The sequence below is a fragment of the Sus scrofa genome, chromosome 7 (assembly GCF_054392235.1).
Source record: "Sus scrofa isolate SSC_HxYL_T2T_F1_AM1 chromosome 7, Sscrofa_HxYL_maternal_Yorkshire_Landrace_v2.0, whole genome shotgun sequence".
Taxonomy (NCBI): Eukaryota; Metazoa; Chordata; class Mammalia; order Artiodactyla; family Suidae; genus Sus; species Sus scrofa.
In genome coordinates, this window is record NC_139389.1 from 19,497,208 (window position 1) to 19,516,101 (window position 18,894).

General features: G+C 43.7%; 1 protein-coding gene and 1 pseudogene across 12 annotated transcripts in view; one reads left to right on the top strand and one right to left on the bottom strand.

The window, feature by feature from the left end:
- Positions 1-18,894, bottom strand: part of KIAA0319 — a 103,127-nt gene that overhangs the window by 69,255 nt on the left and 14,978 nt on the right. For 2 of the 12 annotated variants that reach the window (XR_014809744.1, XM_084967578.1), the window contains exon 1: positions 16,044-16,176. The exons of 9 other annotated variants lie outside the window; for them this stretch is intronic. The gene's annotated coding sequence lies outside the window, so the exon portion shown is untranslated. Of the gene's footprint in view, positions 1-6,157; positions 6,219-16,043; positions 16,177-18,894 lie in introns of those variants that run through there. One more of the 12 variants, XM_084967573.1, reaches the window with a different exon arrangement.
- LOC100738264 (voltage-dependent calcium channel gamma-like subunit pseudogene) lies at positions 4,179-9,157 on the top strand (annotated as a pseudogene).

Genomic DNA, 18,894 nt, shown 5'->3' on the forward strand with positions numbered 1-18,894 from the left:
CCCTTATAAGCCCAAACCTTTGAAATAAAGTGGAATCAATCATAGTGCTATGTGCAATCAATTCTAACATGTACACATTTTTACATTTTACCATCTCGGAAATCAAGATGTCTAAGTCGGCCAAGCACTGGGCAGAAAATAATGCCACTGCTTGTGCACATGTGTGCACTGGGTAGAACCGCTGTCAGAGGCTTTGAAAGAAAGCAACGCAAAGCATTCTTTTCAGAAATGCTGCACCCCCAGTGCCCATGATGGCACAGAGGCAACATTGTGTGGACAAAACCCAAATCTCACTAAGTGCCTCGACAAGTGATTCAGCAGAAATGGACCGGGATGGTCAAGAAATTTAAGAATACCTCAATGGGAAGTTCCCTTTGTGGTAAAGCAGAAATGAATCCAACTAGTGTCCATGAGGATGTGAGTTCTATCCCTGGCCTCGCTCAGTGGGTTAAGGATCCAGTGTTGCCTTGAGCTGTGGTATAGATCACAAATGAAACTTGGATCCCGCATGGCTGTGGCTGTGGTGTAGGTCAGCAGGTGTAGCTCCGATTCAATCCCTAGCTTGGGAACCTCCAGATACCGAAGGTGTGGCCCTAAAAAGACAAAAAAAAAAAAAAAAAAAAAAAAACCAACCTTAATGGATGTTCACCTGTATTTCCTTTTTAAATAGGCACAAAAACGATTTAATATAAATATCTGCCTAAAGCAACACCTCCAAAATCTCTTCCAACGTGTAGAAATAGTCTACAGAATAAGAAAGTGATTTGCTATGGTATAATTGACAGGAATTTTTCTTCCTTCACAGTATTTAAAATAATGATATGGAGTTCCCATGGTGGCACAGCAGAAACGAATCCAACTAGGAACCATGAGGTTACGGGTTCAATCCCTGGCCTCGCTCAGTAGGTTAAGGAACCGGCCTTGCCCTGTGATGTGGCATAGGTTGCAGACAAGGCTCGGATCTGGCATTGCTGTGGCTCTGGCGTAGGTCAGCGGCCACAACTCTGATTAGACCCCCAGCCTGGGAACCTCCATATGCTGCAGGTGTGGCCCTAAAAAGACATAAGGCAAAAAAATAAATAAATAAATAAATAAATAAATGAAATAATGATGCATCTCACAATCACCAGCATCTTAGATTCAATTAACTAGAGTAAAACTAGCACTTTATTTTTGCCTGGCACTTTCTTCAATGTGATTGTCACAACAACCCTGGCAATATTACTATCTATGCTTTAGATAATATGAAGATGATGAAACTGAGGCTGGAAAAAGTTCACTGATTTGCTCGAGGCTGATTTGCTTCTTGATTTGCTCAAGAAGAACCAGAACTGGGAGGTCAGACTTTTGATCTTTTGGCAGATGCTCTTCTGCAATGTACCGTTATAACCACATTGTATCTGGAAAGCAATTATCTTGTGCAAATCTGCAGTGCTCAGCAACCAAAGCTTTTCCTATTCTCAACATCATATCTTAGGCTCCTTTATTCAGTGCACTACTATAAGCAAATAATGGATCTCCATTTCCTCAACACTGAAAGGCATATGAACTTTTTTTTAGGGTTTTTTTTTTTTTTTTTTTTTGGATGCACCCAACAACCATGTGGAAGTTCCTGGGCCAGGGATTGAACTCAAGCCAGTCTCAACTCAACTTACGTCACAGATGTTGCAGTGCCAGATCCTGAATCCAGTGAGCCACAAGGAACGTCCAGAAAGGCATATGGACTTGATGTTATCAAAAATCTTTTCCGCTCTAATAGTCTGTAGGTTTTGTTTTTTAAAATACATATTTAGGGAAAAAAATAAATAAAATGCATATTTAGGGGGAGTTCCCATTATGGCTCAGTGGTTAATGAACCCAACTAGTTCCATGAGGACTCGGGTTCGATCCCTGGACTGGCTCAGTGGGTTAAGGATCCAGCGTTGCCATGAACTGTGGTGTAGGTTGCAGGCGCAGCTTGGTTCTGACATTGCTGTGGCTTTGGTGTAGCTTTGGAGCTACTGCTCCGATTCGACCCTTAACCTGGAAACCTCCATGTGCTGTGGATGCAGCTCTAAAAAGACAAATAAATAAATAAATATAAATAAAATATGTATTTAGGGAGTTCCTTGGTAGTCTAGTGGTTAAGGATTTGGGGTTACCACTGGTGTGGTATGGGTTCAGTCCCTCACTTGGGAATTTCTACTTGCCATGGGTGTAGCCAAAAAATAATAATAATAAAATAAATAAAAATCAAAAGAAAGTTTAAATACATGCTAAATATCTCATGGGTTAAATTATGTTTTGACATATGTTTTCCTTTTGATCTTTATAATAACTCTCTTTGCAGGAAGAGTCCTTATTATTCCCATTTTATATGAAGGAAAAATGGGTTGTAATTTTTTTTTCCTTTTTCAGCCACACCCATGGCATATGGAATTTCTCTGGGCCAGGGACTGAATCTGAGCTGCATCTGCAGCCTTTGCCACAGCTGCAGCAACACTGGATCCTTAACCCACTGTGCCACAGCAGGAACTCCCTTAATATTTTTTTGGCCACACCCATGGCATGTGAAGTTCTTGGGCCAGGGATTGAACCCAAGCCACAGTAGAGACCTGAGCCACAGCAATGACAATGCCAGATCCTTAACCTGCTGAGCTACTGGGGAACTCCAGAAACCAAGTTTTAGAGTCAGTCCTGAGACTCTGGATCTGAAACCTGCGGCCCCAATCCTCCATAATAGCTCTGGGAAGTTAGCATGTTCTACCCTGGGTTACTAAGAAGACCCTCCTTCCTTATTACTCAACCTCTGAATTGCCCAATTCTTTTGTTTGTTTGTTTGTTTGTTTGTTTTAGGCAAGAAATAGATTTATTAAGATACAACGCTTGTGAGATATGCAAGCAGGCAGGCAAGGAGGCTCTGCCTTATCTGATTCTCTTGATAGAGTCATGGCCTCTCCTGCTGCTTGCCTCTGCCTGACTTCCTGTTGCTTGCCTCTGCCTGCCTTCCTGTTGCCTTATGTCCTCATTAAAGGGGAGGAAAACTATTAAAGAATTCACAGAGGAGTTCCCATTGTGGCGCAGTGGAAATGAATCCAACAAGGAACCATGAGGTGGTGGGTTTGATCCCTGGCCTCACTCAGTGGGTTAAGGATCTGGCATTGCCGTAAGCTGTGGTGTAGATCGCAGATGAGGCTGGGATCCGGCGTTGCTGTTGCTGTGGTGTAGGCCGGCAGCTATAGCTCTGATTCTACCCCGGCCTGGGAACCTCCATAGGCCGAAGGTTTGGCCCTAAAAAAAAAAAATAAAAAAACAAACAAAAAGAATTCACAGAGAAAGGCTCACTAGCTTTCTAAAAATTTCAATCAAAGGTAGAGTTGAATTTGAGTGGTAAAATAGGGCTCTTAAAATAAGGTTTGGAGTTTCCGTTGTGGCGCAGTGGTTAACGAATCCGACTAGGAACCATGAGGTTGCGGGTTCGGTCCCTGCCCTTGCTCAGTGGGTTAAGGATCCGGCGTTGCCGTGACCTGTGGTGGAGGTCGCAGAAGCAGCTCGGATCCCGCGTTGCTGTGGCTCTGGCATAGGCCAGTGGCTACAGCTCCAATTCGACCCCTAGCCTGGGAACCTCCATATACCGCGGGAGCGGCCCAAGAAATGGCAAAAAGACAAAAAGAAAAAAAAAAAAAAAAAAAAGGTTTAACACGTTCAAAATGCCATAAGTAGTACAAGTACATGCATCATTACATAAGGATGGATAGACTCTGCAAGGATCACCTTTATATAAGAAAAGATCTGAAAGAAATGCCCCTCCCAAGGTGAAAACTGGTGAGAATAATTTTTCTTCCTTTTGGCAGTTTTTTTTCCTCTTCCTTTTTCCCTTCCTCTCTTATCTGTATTTTTTAATTAACTGGGCACATATCTTATCTTTGTAATCGAATACAATTGTGATTTTATTCTTTAAGGAAGGCTTAGATATTTTGACGTGGTCATTTTACCATAGCAGTTTTTTTAAAAAAAATACCAACCCATGTGTAGAACGATTATTTCTGACTCCTGATGTTTCTGGCCTGATCTTGTTCTTAAGCCTCACTCCATCCCTGTGCTTTCTGTCATGCGTCACACCCCCTAGACCATCCTGGAAGCCTCACTCCAACTGGCCTTTCTCTTTGGATGGCAGTGATGACAATGCTGATTCAGAGATGGGGTAAGGCTCAGGGATGGGGTCAGAGAGTGAGTGAGCTGGACAAAGAGGGCGAGCTCAGAGAAGGCCAGAGCACAGCAATGTATTCAACAAGTAACAAGGAGACACATCTTGTGTCAGGACCAGGACAAGAAAGGGAGGAGGGTCACGGATGCAGGAAGAGGGAGGCTCAGAGAGTGAGGTGAGGGTGACTTGCAGACTGCTGGTTGTCTATTCAGTGATTTTCTTCCTCTTATTCCTTAATCACAAGATTCAGATAATTATTAGGGGCACCAGGTGCCCAGTTAAAAGACTACATTTCCCAGCACCACCTGCAGGCTAGTGCGGTCATGTGATTAAGTTCTGGTCAGTGAGATAAAAAGGAGCGATTGGCTAGGACTTTTTGCCCTCCTGCTCTTCCTTTCTTTCTGCTGCCTAGAACTGGACCAGAGGGCCAAAGCCTCAGCAGCCACTTCAACCCTGCAGAGGCCCTGAGGATGTGAGCCAAATTCTAGAAAATGAGAGCTCCCTGAAGACATGGAGCTGCTGCATCAGCCAATCAATCAGTTTTTCCAAGGAGGCAATAAACTTTTATCTCATTTTAGGCACTGCTTATCTTGAACTTTCTATTATAAGGAGCCAGATGTCATTTTAATTGATAAATAACATAACTTAGTCTTTTTTTTAAATGGGTTGTAAAATGCTTACTTGCAGGTAAGCTCAATTACTCTGGAGTAATGGTTACTTTATGGAGATTTCAAATACTCTAAGGCCCAAACTTTATGATAATTTAGTAACTTTTTTTTTTAAATGCATGTATTTTATTTTTACATTCAGTCATTCTTTTTTTTTTTTTTGTCTTTTTGCCATTTCTTGGGCTGCTCCTGCGGCATATGGAGGTTCCCAGGCTAGGGGTCGAATCGGAGCTGTAGCCACCAGCCTACGCCAGAGCCACAGCAGCGTGGGATCCGAGCCACGTCTGCAACCTACACCACAGCTCACAGCAACGCCAGATCCTTTAACCCACTGAGCAAGGCCAGGGACCAAACCCGCAACCTCATGGTTTTTGTCGCTTTCATTAACCACTGCGCCACCACGGGAACTCCCAGTAACCTTCTTAAAGTGGCAGATATGCCCATGAATTCTGACACCACTTAGATGATAGGCAGCATATTCCTTATAGGAGCAATTAATTTTTCCAAGTATATATATATATTTTTTTTTTCTCCCCAACTAAATTGTAAACATTTTGATGGAAGAAATCAGTCGTAAAACATAGCTTGACAATACGTGACTTCCAGTTTACTAATTTCTCAACTACTAACATTTAATAATTTTAGGTTTTAAAAAAGCTCATATTTGTGGTGATCATTGCATATATCGTTACTTACATCATTAGAACTGCAAGTAGGATATGTCTCTCAGAATAAGGTCTACACACACCATGATCAGGAGAAAAACTGACATTTATACTTCACCCTAGAAGTAAGAGTTCAAAAAAAAAAAAAAAAAAAAGAAAGAGAAAGAAAAAAAAAAGGAAAGGAAGATCCTGTTCCCCTTGAGGTTCACTGGAAGTGAGCCCAACTAGTATCCATGAGGATGCGCGTTCAATCCCTGGCCTCCTCATTGGGTTAAGGAACCAGTGTTGCTGTGGCTGTGCCATAGGCTGGCAGCTGTAGCTCCCATTTGACCCCTCGCCTGGGAACTTTCATATGCCACAGACGAAGGCCTAACAAGCAAAAAAACAAAAACAAAAACACAAGCAAAAGAAGTGACAGTTCGACCCAGACTCAGACAATACGCTGAATACCCATTGGTTTATGAAATTGTTTAACATAAGCATGAGCAACTTAAGAGAAAAAACACAAAGAGTTACCACCGTTTCAGTGAAAGGACCCGAGTAAGAGAAGGATCTAGAAAACATGTCACTGAAAAAAAGGATGTACTCATATTTTCATTTGCAACTTTTAAATCCCGATTTCAAAGAGACAGAATTACCATGGTTCTCAGTGACGAATGACTTTTCAAAACCAGTTGACAGCTTTCATCTCGGCTGGAGCTGAGTGTATTAAAGAAAAGAAAGAAAGAAAGAAAGAAATCTTGTATATGACAGCCAGAAGCCAACATTTCTGATATTTACTTCTTAACTGCCTTGTTTTTTGGTAAGGTTTGCCCAGAACTACCCTGTGGAGAATAGGAGGAAATATATTACCTATATATTTCTCTTTCCATTTCACTGCAGTTGAGTTCACTTTGGATCTTAGAAAAAGTCGCTGTTGTAGCTGTGACCAATAAATTAGGTCAACCAAATAGGAACAACTCCATGCCCCCCCCACCCCAAGCAGGTCTCCTAGGACTGCGGCGAATGCGTAAATGTTACACAGACTTGTTCAAATGATAAGCAGAGCCAGTGTTAAAAATTCCTGGAGAGACACCTCTGGAGAGGAGAGCAAGTCCATCACAATAACCCTCCAGGCCCTCTCTTCCCAGTCTTCTTCCCAACACCCACCAACTTGCCCTACCCAGCCCATCCCCAACTCAAAAGCTACTTCTTTTCTTTCTTTTTTTTTTTTTTTTTTAAGCAGCATATGAAAGTTCCCAGGCCAGGGATCAAATCGGAGCTATAGCTGTCAGCCTACATCACAGCTACAGCAACACCAGATCCGAGCCACATCTGGGACCTACACCACAGCTCGTGGCAACGCAGGATCCTTAACCCACTGAGCGAGCCCAGGGATAAAAACCTGCTACCTCACGGATACTAGTCAGGTTCATTATTGCTGAGCCACAACAGGAATTTCAAAAGCCACTTCTTCAAAGAAGCCTTCCTCATCTTCCCAGACACAACCTCCAAGCTGAAGACAGTTCTCCCCATGACACGTCCCATGGCTAGGTCATCAGCACAAATATAGTGTCATGTGAAAAGTACAACTGACACGTGCAAAAATTCCCATTGATTTCATAGTGTCTGTGGCACTTTACAGGCACTCATGTTAATCCTCTAAAACCCCTCAATTGCATATTGTTATCTCCATTTTATAGATGAAACAGAGGCTCAGAAAAGCTAAACTCTCCAATAACTGGAACCCAATTCAGGTGTATCTGATAGAGAATAGGCTCTTTCCACTACTCTGTACTACGTTACATGTCCCTCTCCACTAAAAAAACAAACAAAAACACAAAAACACACATTTTTGGCTAATTTACAAAAGCGATGATATCCAATATAGGGTATAATTAAATACTATTGTATACCCCATGGATGTGTAATATCCATGGATTATTACCTTAAAGTCTATGATCCGGTTCACATGAAAGATGAAGATTATAAACAGGAAATATGGTATTATACCTGCAAAGGAAAAGTCTGGATTTCTGTGTCTCACAAAATGGCAACAGAGTAAAATACAGCAAATACCTTTTAATACACAGCTGCACTCACAAGAAAATAAAGAAAATACCCCCAAGCAGAAAACAAACAGAAAGCCTGAAAACTGATGCTGAGGTGGCAGCTGCTGGAGCTATCTGCTGATTTGTAGAACCCAGAGATGTGAGTTTCATGGATACAATGCAGATAGAGCCTTGGGGGCCTTCAAGTTGAACGGTTGGAGCTAAGAGGCCTCATAAAACCAGAAAGCTTTAAGAGACAGATCCTTGTGGGTAAAAGAATGAACTAGAAAAAAAAAAATTCTAGCCACTGTGCTCTGTGGGAAGAAAAAATTTTCCCTTGAGAATTGACAAGCATAGGTTTGTTCCTCACAGGTCTGGGCTCCACCTTTCACTAGAAGTTTGGTCCAATTAGCCCCAAGGGGAGAAATTACCTTAAAGTGGTCCTGGGTTGGTAGTAACCTCAGACACCTGGCAGAGGCAGGGATAAATCCTTACTGGAAAACCTCTCCTCAGCCCCCAGAGAGAAGCCAGACAAGCCTGAACTTAGAATTTCAAATTATAAAACACAGAGGCACGGTGAAGAAAGGCAATAGGTAAGAAAGACAAGAGAGGAGTTCCCATCGTGGCGCAGTGGTTAACGAATCCGACTAGGAACCATGAGGTTTTCGGGTTCGATCCCTGGCCTTGCTCAGTGGGTTAAGGATCCAGCGTTGCCGTGAGCTGTGGTGTAGGTTGCAGACGCGGCTCGGGTCCCAAGTTGCTGTGGCTCTGGTGTGGGCTGGAGACTACAGCTCTGATTCGACCCCTAGCCTGGGAATCTCCATATGCTGGGGGAAGCGGCCCTGGAAAAGGCAAAAAGACAAAAAAAAAAGAAAGACAAGAGAATCAGGTCCCCAAGATTTTCAAATAATGAAATTCTGGCATACGAATATAAAATAACCACAGCCAAGAAGCACAAAGGAATGAGGCAGGAGCACGTGGCCCAGCCCCTCGAAGCACGACCACCCTTGGCGTGCAGGCCCGGAGGCTGCTGGCCCAAAGCAGGCCCCGCCAGTCCTCCTCTGAGTTCTTCATCTGGACCCTCACCACCCTGTGCACCTCCCGGTCCGTGATCCTCTCCCCCATCTCCATCTGTGATGGCCACTGGCTCCTGGCCAAAGACCCCAATTTGGGCTATGGCACTTGTGCATGGCCTCCAACCAGACTGCACCACACTGCCTCAGACACCTGAGTCAGGCCCACATGCCCCGGCTGGCCTGGGGCATGGCCCTGGCCCATAGCACGGCCACCTTGGCCGTGGTGGCCGCCATCTTTGGCTTGGCTCTCCTCCTGGTGTCCCAGGTGTATGAGGACCTCCGCTCATGGCACAAGTGGGCCATGGGCTCCATCCTCCTCCTTGTCTCTTTCACCCTCTCCTTCGGGGGGCTCCTGAGCTTCCCTATCCTTCTCAGGAACCAGGTCACACTCATTGCCCTCACCCTGATCTTCTGAAGCCAGTTTGCTGCCTCTGTCCTCTTCTTCCTCAACGCCATCAGTGGCCTCCACTTCAACAGCCTCCATCCGCATCAGTGGCATCGCCCATCCCTTGGGCCACCCTACAAAATTTAGGCCCCCTTTGGAGGACATCAGGTTCTATCAGAAACTGTGGTCAAGCTGGGATTCTTCTAACATGTGACTTTGAAATTGCCACCTCTTAATCTTTGGGTGGTCAGGCCAGTGGCCCAGGAGCCTTTGCAGCTGATCTGTAGCTGAGAAACCACTGGGTCCCTCAGTGCCACCAGCTGTACCTGCTCAGCCAAGTTATTATTAGGATTATGATTTTACAAAAAGAAACCTATCTTAAAATCTTAAAAAAAACCCCACAAATATAAAATAACATCCTTAAAATATTTAAAGGAAGAAAGGAAAAAGTAAGATATAAGATTTAAATATACACACAAAAAACAGGAGTTCCCATTGTGGCTCAGTGAGTTAAGCACACAACATAGTGTCCATGAGGATGCTGGTTCAATCCCTGGCCTCACTCAATGGGTTAAAGGCTCTGGCGTTGCCCCAAGCTATGGTGTAGCTCACAGATGTGGCTTAGATCTGATGTGACTATGGCATAGGCCTGTAGCTGCAGCTCTAATTCGACCCCTAGCCAAGGAATTTCTGCAAGCCACAGGTATGGCCATAAAATGAAAAATAAAAAAAAAAAGACCTTAGAAGATTTGAAAAATAACCAAGCACAAATGTAAAAATAACAAGGTAACACTCTTGCTATCAAAAGCTCAACAGATAGGTTAAACAGCAGATTCGAAATTGCTGAAGAATTCATGAACTTGGAAGGTCCTATTTAGGCAAAGCCTTAAAAGAGATGAAAGAATGAAACCTGTGCATGTCTGAAGGAAGAGAGTTCCAGGCAGAGGGGACATGAAAGGCAAAGGCTTTGAGGAGAAACATGTCTTATGTTCCAGCAACAGCAAGAAGGTGATCATGGCTAGCAAAGGGGGGAGCACTGGAAGGCAAGCTGAGGGAGGCAGAGGGAGGCCGCACCGGTTTGGAGGTCAATACACAGGATCTCTGGCTTTGCCTCTGAGCTGAGAGGTGTTTCAGGATTAATTCCCTCGGCTTCCGGCCTCCGTGTTGAAGAGAATGTCAGAGGCAGAGAGATAAGTTAGAAGCTTGTGCAATTTTCTAGGTGGGAGGCTGGCATCTTGCATCGAGGCAGTAGCAGAGTCTTGAGAAGGAGCCAGGTTGCTGATTTATTTTGCAGGTAGAGCCAGCAGGATTTGCTGTTGGATGGGATGTGCGGTGTGAAACAAAGACAAACATCCAAGATGACTGAGCAACTGGAAGAACGGGTTGAAAGGATCTGAAAAGGGAACAACGCCAGACACCCAAGTGGAGGATGGGGCAGATAAACACATTTGGAGTCCAGAGGAGCGAGGAGCTAGGCATCCAAACTGGAGCCATGGAGTTGGTACTGAAAGCCATGAGGCTGGCCCACAACACTGAGGGAGGAAGTCTAGATGGAGAGGACAGAGAAGCGTGGGGCGACGTGCCTGAGGGGTGAGCTTCAGCAGAACGGAGATGGGTGAGCAGGGAGGGGCCGGCCTGTCCTCAATGGGTTCTGTATACACCAGTTCTCACCTAGTCAGATGGACCTGCGAGGGAGAGAAACTTAAAATAATGCCTTCTCATCTTGGGAGTGCCACATTTTGCTGTCAGCAGGAGTGCAAATCGCACTGTGGCAACTCCCTGGCTGCTTCAAGCTGGAACAAACCAAACATGGCTCTGGCCTGATTAAAAAGGACCAACGGATGAAAGCAGCCATTAAGTCGATTCTAATCGCTGCTAATTCCTTTTTTTTTTTTTTTTTTTTGTCTTTTGTCTTGTTGTTGTTGTTGTTGCTATTTCTTGGGCCGCTCCCGCGGCATATGGAGGTTCCCAGGCTAGGGGTCGAATCGGAGCTGTAGCCACCAGCCTACGCCAGAGCCACAGCAACGCGGGATCCGAGCCGCGTCTTCAACCTACACCACAGCTCATGGCAACGCCGGATCGTTAACCCACTGAGCAAGGGCAGGGACCGAACCCGCAACCTCATGGTTCCTAGTTGGATTTGTTAACCACTGCGCCACGACGGGAACTCCATAATGGCTGCTAATTCTAACACTACTAGATTAATTGATTGAAAATCCGGTTCTGTATATCCTTGGTAAATATTACACCACTGGAGTAAAAAAATTAGAAATTTATTTTCAATCTATTTTATCAGCAATGGTGGGAGTAGGAGAATCAAGCTTCTAGAATGTGACATTCAGACATGTAAACAAACACATGCAATTCTACTTCAGAAACTGCTTAAAGGCATTTTTTGTAACTAGGGCTGTGGTACTTTAGGTTTTTTGGTTTCTTTCTTTCTTTTTTTTTTTTTGTGGTTGCTTGGTTTGGGTTGGGTTTTTTATTTTGTTTTGCTCTGGCTATACATAACATGCAGAGGTTCAGGGGCCAAGGATCAAACCTGTGCCACAGCAGTGGATCCTTAACCTGCTGAGCCCACAAGGGAACTCCCCTTTTTGGTAAGTGGGTAGGGAAAGTTTGCTTTTAATCTCTTTCTCTTTTTGTTTGTTTGTTTGTTTTGTCTTTTTAGGGCCACACCCACAGCATGTGGAAGTTCCCAGGCTAGGGGTCAAATCGAAGCTGCAGCTGCCAGCCTACACCACAGCCACAGCAGTGCGGGATCTGAGCCAAGTCTGTGACCTACACCACAGCTCATGCCAATGCTGGATCCTTAACCCACTGGGCTAGGCCAGGGATCGAACCCGCATCCTCGTGGATGCTAGTCAAATTTGTTTCCACTGCGCCATGATGGGAACTCCTTGCTTTGAATTTTAATTAGGAGGATTCCAAATATGAGGCCTTCTTCGGTTTTTAGCCTGAAGGAAATGCTGACAATTCATAACTGTGGTTTTGCTTTTTCTATCCTCAACCTATTTTTAAAGAACTCCTATGTATGGTGCCTATACATGCAAAGGGCTTACCTTCCTGCTGCCAATTCCCTTCAGTATTTTATTTCAAAGCAGGAAACAGAAGCAGTAGGGTATCAGCCAGAGTTGGCACACAGAATAACGGAGAAGCCTCTCTCTCCCCTTGTAGGGAGTCTTGGTCACATTCTACCCTCCTCTTCCGTAGAATGTCTCCCTTCATATTTTGATAAAACCAAGCTTCCAGGCAAAGATGTTGGCTGTTATTACTTGTTTAAGCCATAAGGTCTTATTCTTTTTTTTTTTTCCCCAGAAGGTCTTATTCTTGATGAGGATACTAGCATTGTTATATGGACATTCCTGATGATTCAAGGCTATTTTAGGTACCTTTGACAGATGGTCATACAGTAGATATTTGGGGGAGGGATGCTTGTCTTGTTGTTCTCTAATCATAGCTACTTAACACACCTACTCTATCTCAAAGCTTGAGAGAAGCAGGATGCTGTAGTAACAGACCAAGTCCCTAGGTGTTTCTTAAAGAGGGATGTTTCTACACTTGATTTTCTTTCTTTCTTTTTTTTTTTTTTCCTTTTGATCTTTTTGTCTTTTTAGGGCCGCACTTGCGGCATATGGAGGTTCCCAGGTTAGTGGTCGAGTCGGAGCTATAATAGCTGCCGGCATACACCACAGCCACAGCAACTTGGGATCTGAGCCACGTCTGTGACCTACACCATGGCTCATGGCAATGCCAGATCCTTAACCCACTGAACGAGGTCAGGGATCGAACCCATGTCCTCATGGATGCTAGTCGGGTTCGCTAACCACTGAGCCATGACGGGAACTCCTACACTTGATTTTCAAAGTGTTTGAACTCTCTAAAGAGGCAAGCCCTGGAGACGAGGGTCACCATTATCCCAAGGACTATCCAGAGTCCACAAAGCAAATACATTCACATCAATCTTCTGGGGGAAATTATCTTCATTAATAGAAGATAAGCTAAGAATAAAAAGAAAACTTTCTCGTTCAAGATGGCAGACTGGACCTACATCTATTTCCCCTCGTTCCTCTGTTCCCATTGAAAAAACGAAAAATAAAAATAAAAGGCGTAGATGCAACCTGTTGCATTTGGAGTGGATAAGCAATGACATCCTGCTGTACAGCACAGGGAACTATATCTAATCACTTATGATGGAACATGATGGAGGATAACGTGAGAAAAAGAATGTGTATATATAGTTGCATAACTGGGTCACTTGGCTATACAGCAGAAATTGACAGAACACTGTAAATCAACTATAATTTTTTAAAGTTCACAATTATAAACAAATAAAATAAAAGGGAAAGGCAGGCCAGATGTATGAACAGATGAAAGAAAATAATGATACCACTAGAAAAATAAGAATGGAACTGTGAATAGACTAGTCATTCTAAAGAATTCCTGGAAGACAGAAAGCAGATGGATGGAACTGGAAAGAGAGAAGAATTCCTCTAGAAACTGAGGAAGTCTAGGACTTTCAGAGGCCATGGGAGAAGCTCCAGCTCTGAGCCTAGGAACGCAGAGACAGGATGGGCCAATGCACAGCCTTCGGGTGACACATTAAAGAAAGATCTCGGGAGCTCCTGCTGTGGCTCAGTGGTAACAAATCTGACTAGTATCCACGAGGATGTGGGTTCCATCCCTGGCCTCACTCAGGAGGTCAGGGATCTGGCGTTGCTGTGAGCTATGGTGTAGGTAGCAGAGGAGGCTCGGATCCTGTGTTGCTGTGGCTGTGATGTAGGCTGGCAGCTGTAGCTCTAATTGAATCGCTAGCCTGGGAACTTCCTCCCATATGCTGAGGGTGTGGCCCCAAAAAGCAAAAAAAAAAAAAAAAAAAGCAAAAAAAAAAAAAAAACAACCAAAGATCTCAAGCTTATGCCAGAAAACTTCTCTCTTGAGAGAGATTTGTCCTCACAGGGTTTCACCAGTCAGCCTCTGAAAAAAGCAGAGCCAAGAGAATCTGAAGATTGCCCTAGAAGGAAACACTCCATTCCCAGGCCCTGCACGTCTAGGATAGAGCCCTCCTCCCTATGCTGCCTGCAGAGTCCCGATGCACCCGCCCCATAGGGAGACGTGCCCAGACCCTGCCTACTCAGATGCCTCATTAGCCTCCCTCTCAGTCAATGGACAGCTCTGGAGAAAAGCACCCAAACTCTCATCAGTAGAGTCCTTCAGAAATCAAAACGAATAGGTAACCAAAAGTGCCTATATTTGAGACACTGAAAAGCAATGCATGAAAGAGAAGCACCGTGATAAACAAACAGAAGATCAGGTTGTTGTTGCTGTTGTTGTTGGTTTTTTTTTTTTTTTTTTTTTTTTTTTTGGTCTTTTTGCCTTTTCTAGGGCCGCTCCTGCTGCATATGGAGGTTCGCAGGCAAGGGGTCCAATCGGAGCTGCAGCCGCCGGCCTACGCCAGAGCCACAGCAATGTGGGATCTGAGCCGAGTCTTTGACCTACACCACGGCAACACTGGATCCTTAACCCACTGAGCAAGGCCAGGGATTGAACGTGCAACCTCATGGTTCCTAGGCGGATTCATTAACCACTGAGCCACGACGGGAACTCCCAGAAGGTTAGTTTAAGGAACAAAGGAAAACTGGAGTTCCCTGGTGGCTTAGTAGGTTAAGGACTCAGCTTTGTTACTGCTGTGGCTCTGGTCGATCCCTGGCCTGGGAACTTCTGTAGACTGCAGGCACACAACCAAAAAAAGAACAACAACAAAAAAAGCCGCTTTAATCATAGTCACTAATACCCTCAAAAAGATTTGCTTCAGAAAGATTTAAAAGGATATGGCCTTCATAAAATAAACACAGTTGCTCCAAAAGAGAAGGAAAAAAAGAGAACTTTTTTGAGAAAACAGAGTCAAAGAGATTAAGTTACCTGCTCAAACAGCTGCAGAATGGCAGAATTAAAATTCAAACCCAGGCAATCCAGTCCAGAGCTCCTGTTCTCCATGGCTGATGGCACATTAAAGCCCAAAGGCAGAGCTGAGGAAATTCTCCTTGGATTGGGTAATGGTTTCTTATATATGACACCAAAAGCATACATAAGAAAAACACAACTAGATAATATGACACATCAATTTTTTTTTTTTTTTTTTTTTGTCTTTTGTCTTTTTAGGGCCTTACCTGTGGCATATGGAAGTTCCCAGGCTAGGGGCCGAACTGGAGCTACAGCTGCCAGCCTACACCACAGCCAGAGCAACCCGGGACCTGAGCCACATCTGCAATCCACACCCCAGCTCACAGCAACGCTGGATCCTTAACCCACTAAGCAGGGCCAGGGATTGAACCTGAGGTGGGTTCATTACTGCTGCGCCACCACGGGAGCTCCCTAGACACATCAATATTTTAAAGTTTTATCCTTCAAAAGACACCATCAATAAAGTAATAGTACAACCATAGATCAGATATCTGATAAAGGACTTGCATCCAGAATTACAAGTCAACAATAGACAAATAGCCCAATGAAAAAATGGGCAGAAGAACTGAATAGACATTCACCACAAAACATATCCTTTTAAATTACACAGTATAATTTAAACAGTTATACTGTAATTATACAGTACGGCTGTATAATTTAAAAGGGTATATTTTGTGGTATGTGAATGTTATCTCAATAAAGTTTTTTTTTTTTTTTTTTTTTTTTTTTTAAGTGTAGTGAGCACCTACTTATGCAAGGCAGTACTCTAGGTTATGGGGATACAGCAGTGAGAAAAAACCACTCTTGAGGAAAATTTATTTCAGTGGGAGGCCCAGATAAATTCCATCCCAAGGTACACAAAGAATTTGCACATTTGCTTTTGCAATTAATCTTGGTAAACTATAGACTTAAAGAAAAAAGAGAGGTTCTAGGACAAAAAGAGAAGTTCTGGAGAAGTTTCTGGGATAAAAGTTCTGATTTCCAGGATAGGGATAAAGATAATCTGTGGCCAAAAAGGAAAAAGCAGGGGCGGGGGAGAAAAGAAAAAAAAAGAATTTTATTCTCTCACAGTTCCAGAGGTATCAGCAGGGCTAGACTCTGGGTAGAATCTCTCTTTGCCCCAGTCATTGGCATTCCTTGGCTTGAAACTCTGTCACTCCAATTGCCGCCTCTGTTGTCACATGACCTTCTCCCTGACTGCCTCTGTGTCCAAATTTACCTCTGCTTATCAGGATGCCAGTCAGATTGGATTAAGGGTCTCATCTTTATGACATCTACAATGACCCTATTTCCAAATAAGGTCACATTCACAGGTAGCAGATGCTAGGGCTTCCCCCTATCTTTTTGGGAGGACACAACGCAATGCACTTTTCAACAGAAGGGCTTTCTGAAGTCTTCCCACGTTGCTCATTATTGACCTCACGGAGCACCTCGAGCAGACAGCATGTTCTAAGTTTAAGTGTCAATGGAACCAACCATTCTACAGTAGGAAGAAAGAAAATTCAGGTCTTTAGACATTGGGGATTTTTCCTCATCTGTAGCCGCCCTCCCCCCAAAAAAACCAGCCAAGCTAGACTTAATGACAAAAAACTTCAGAACATTAGAAACCTCCAGCCCAGAATATGGTACCTTATCACCAGAAGTTAAAGACATTGAATGGTGATGGTTTATTATGGCTGCTGCTGCTTTTGAAATGAAAAGGCAGAATGAGCTATGAAAGATGAACTTTGTGATGAACCTTGACTGTTCCTCAGCTGCTGCATCATTTTTGTGCTAAAACTTCTGATCAAGGGGGAAAGTATGATTTTTAAAATTATATCCTGCAAAACCCTGGAAAGGTAAACTCCAGAAAAATTGCCTTTTATTGGTTGTTATCTATGTCCCCACGCTCTGGACCACTGTCTGGATGGAGGCTGAGTGAATGAAGTAAGTTGTTCTTTAGCCTGACAAAAATGTACCCTAAAAACATTATGATCAAATCATACAAATGAGTGGGCTGTATTTTCCCCTTCCAGGTTCTCCTTCAGTTTATTCAACATACATACACATACTTCAGCAAAGGCATCCTCTTTGAGAAACAGTTCTCATTTTCATTTCATATGCTATCACAAAAATTATCCTTCATTGCCACCTTCTTCTTTTGTCTTTTTGCCTTTTCTAGGGCTGCTCCCTCGGCATATGGAGGTTCCCAGGCTAGGGGTCTAATTGGAGCTGAACCCGCTGGCCTACACCACAGCCTCAGCAATGAGGGATCTGAGCCACATCTGCAACCTACACCACAGCTGGATCCTTAACCCACTGAGCAAGGCCAGGGATCGAACCTGCAACCTCATGGTTCCTAGTCAGATTCGTTAACCACTGTGCCACAACAGGAACTCCCCACCTTATTCTTTATTATTCTTTTTTGTTATTCTGCATCATCCCATTGAGGTAATTATTATAACTGACTTTCCTATTTCCTTAATGCTAGAAAATTAGGTTGTTTATTTGTTTTTTAACTGTGCCCATGTGGAAGTTATCAGGCCAGGGATCAAACCCAAGCCACAGAAGTGACAATGCCCATTCCTTAACTGCTAGGCCACCAGAGAACTCCTAGGTGTTTCTTTGTTCCCTATATTTGGCTTTTATCAGTAATGCTGCATGGAAATGCTTCTACAGGCACAGGAAAATTTAAAACAAAAACAAAACAAAACAAAAAAAAGGGCAAGTTGCTGCCTTCCTGTCTGAGGGAAACGAAAAGAGCTCAAAGAAGGCCTAATTTCAAAGATCCAAATGGATCTTCTGGACAGCATTTTCTTGCAGGCTATTCAGAACAGGCTGTATTTATGGTTTGTCCTGTTTGTGGTTTACTGGCTAACAAAACTAGGTTGGTAAACTCCTGCTTTTCAGAGCCAGTGAGCTCTAACAAAATGGGCTGTATTTTTCTATTTCAATCTAGCCCCTGGGGGCTGCCGGAGACTTTCTCTTCGTTGTATTATTCTTCCTTCCTTGCTTTATCAGCTTCCAATGTGACAAACACTGTCTTTGCTGCCGCAGCCTTGAGCCTCAGGGGTGACCGCAGGCCAGGGGTTATCACCTGAGCAGCCTGGACCAGAAGTCAGAGCAATGCTAGAAAGGTGGTGATTTCCTGCTCGTGGTGGAGGTAACCAGATAAACCAGAAAACAGAACAACTCAGTGGCCTGAGGGGTAGCATTCGGTGAAAGGATGAGTGTGAGGAGGAGGAAGGGATAAAGACATTTATATTCATATTTATTTATGTACCAACTCTCAGAGTAAATACTTTACAATCTTTTCTAAAAACTGCTGCAGATGAACCTGCTATTGGATGGTCCTTGTATTACAAACACCAGAGTTTTATATTCCTGGAGACACTGTTTCCACATTAAGAGAAAAAATTTCAGAAGGTAAAACCTTGGGTGTGTATCATGAGCTTTAAATAGTCTCCCTAATTATGAGAATAGCTTAGCTTTCAATTGACTCAGCACTTTTCTTTCTTCCTAAATTTAATTCTTACTAATGGAGTCAGCCCAGCTACCTAAATAAGTGCTTTGTCCTGTGCTCTAATAACTAATCATCACCTTTAGAAAATATGCACAAGGAAAGACCAGAGAGAATGCAGACACCATCTGCCAGCAACGGCTGGGAAAACCCTGTCAGTGCTCGGCAATGTCCAAGTTCAGATGCGAGATGTTTTGTGTGTCGATGACAGTAAATCTGCCTCATGTCAAATTCTGAAGGTAGCTGGTGATTACCAGTCAGCTGAATCAGACAAACTGATTTCTGACAAAATTCCAAGATTGTTCACACTTTAGATTCCATTTATCAGCAGGCCTATGATTAGCTGGTCAAGGAGTTCTTATTTGCTTACTTAATTTTATTTTTTTTGGCCACTCCTGCAGTGTGCAGAAGTTCCTGGGCC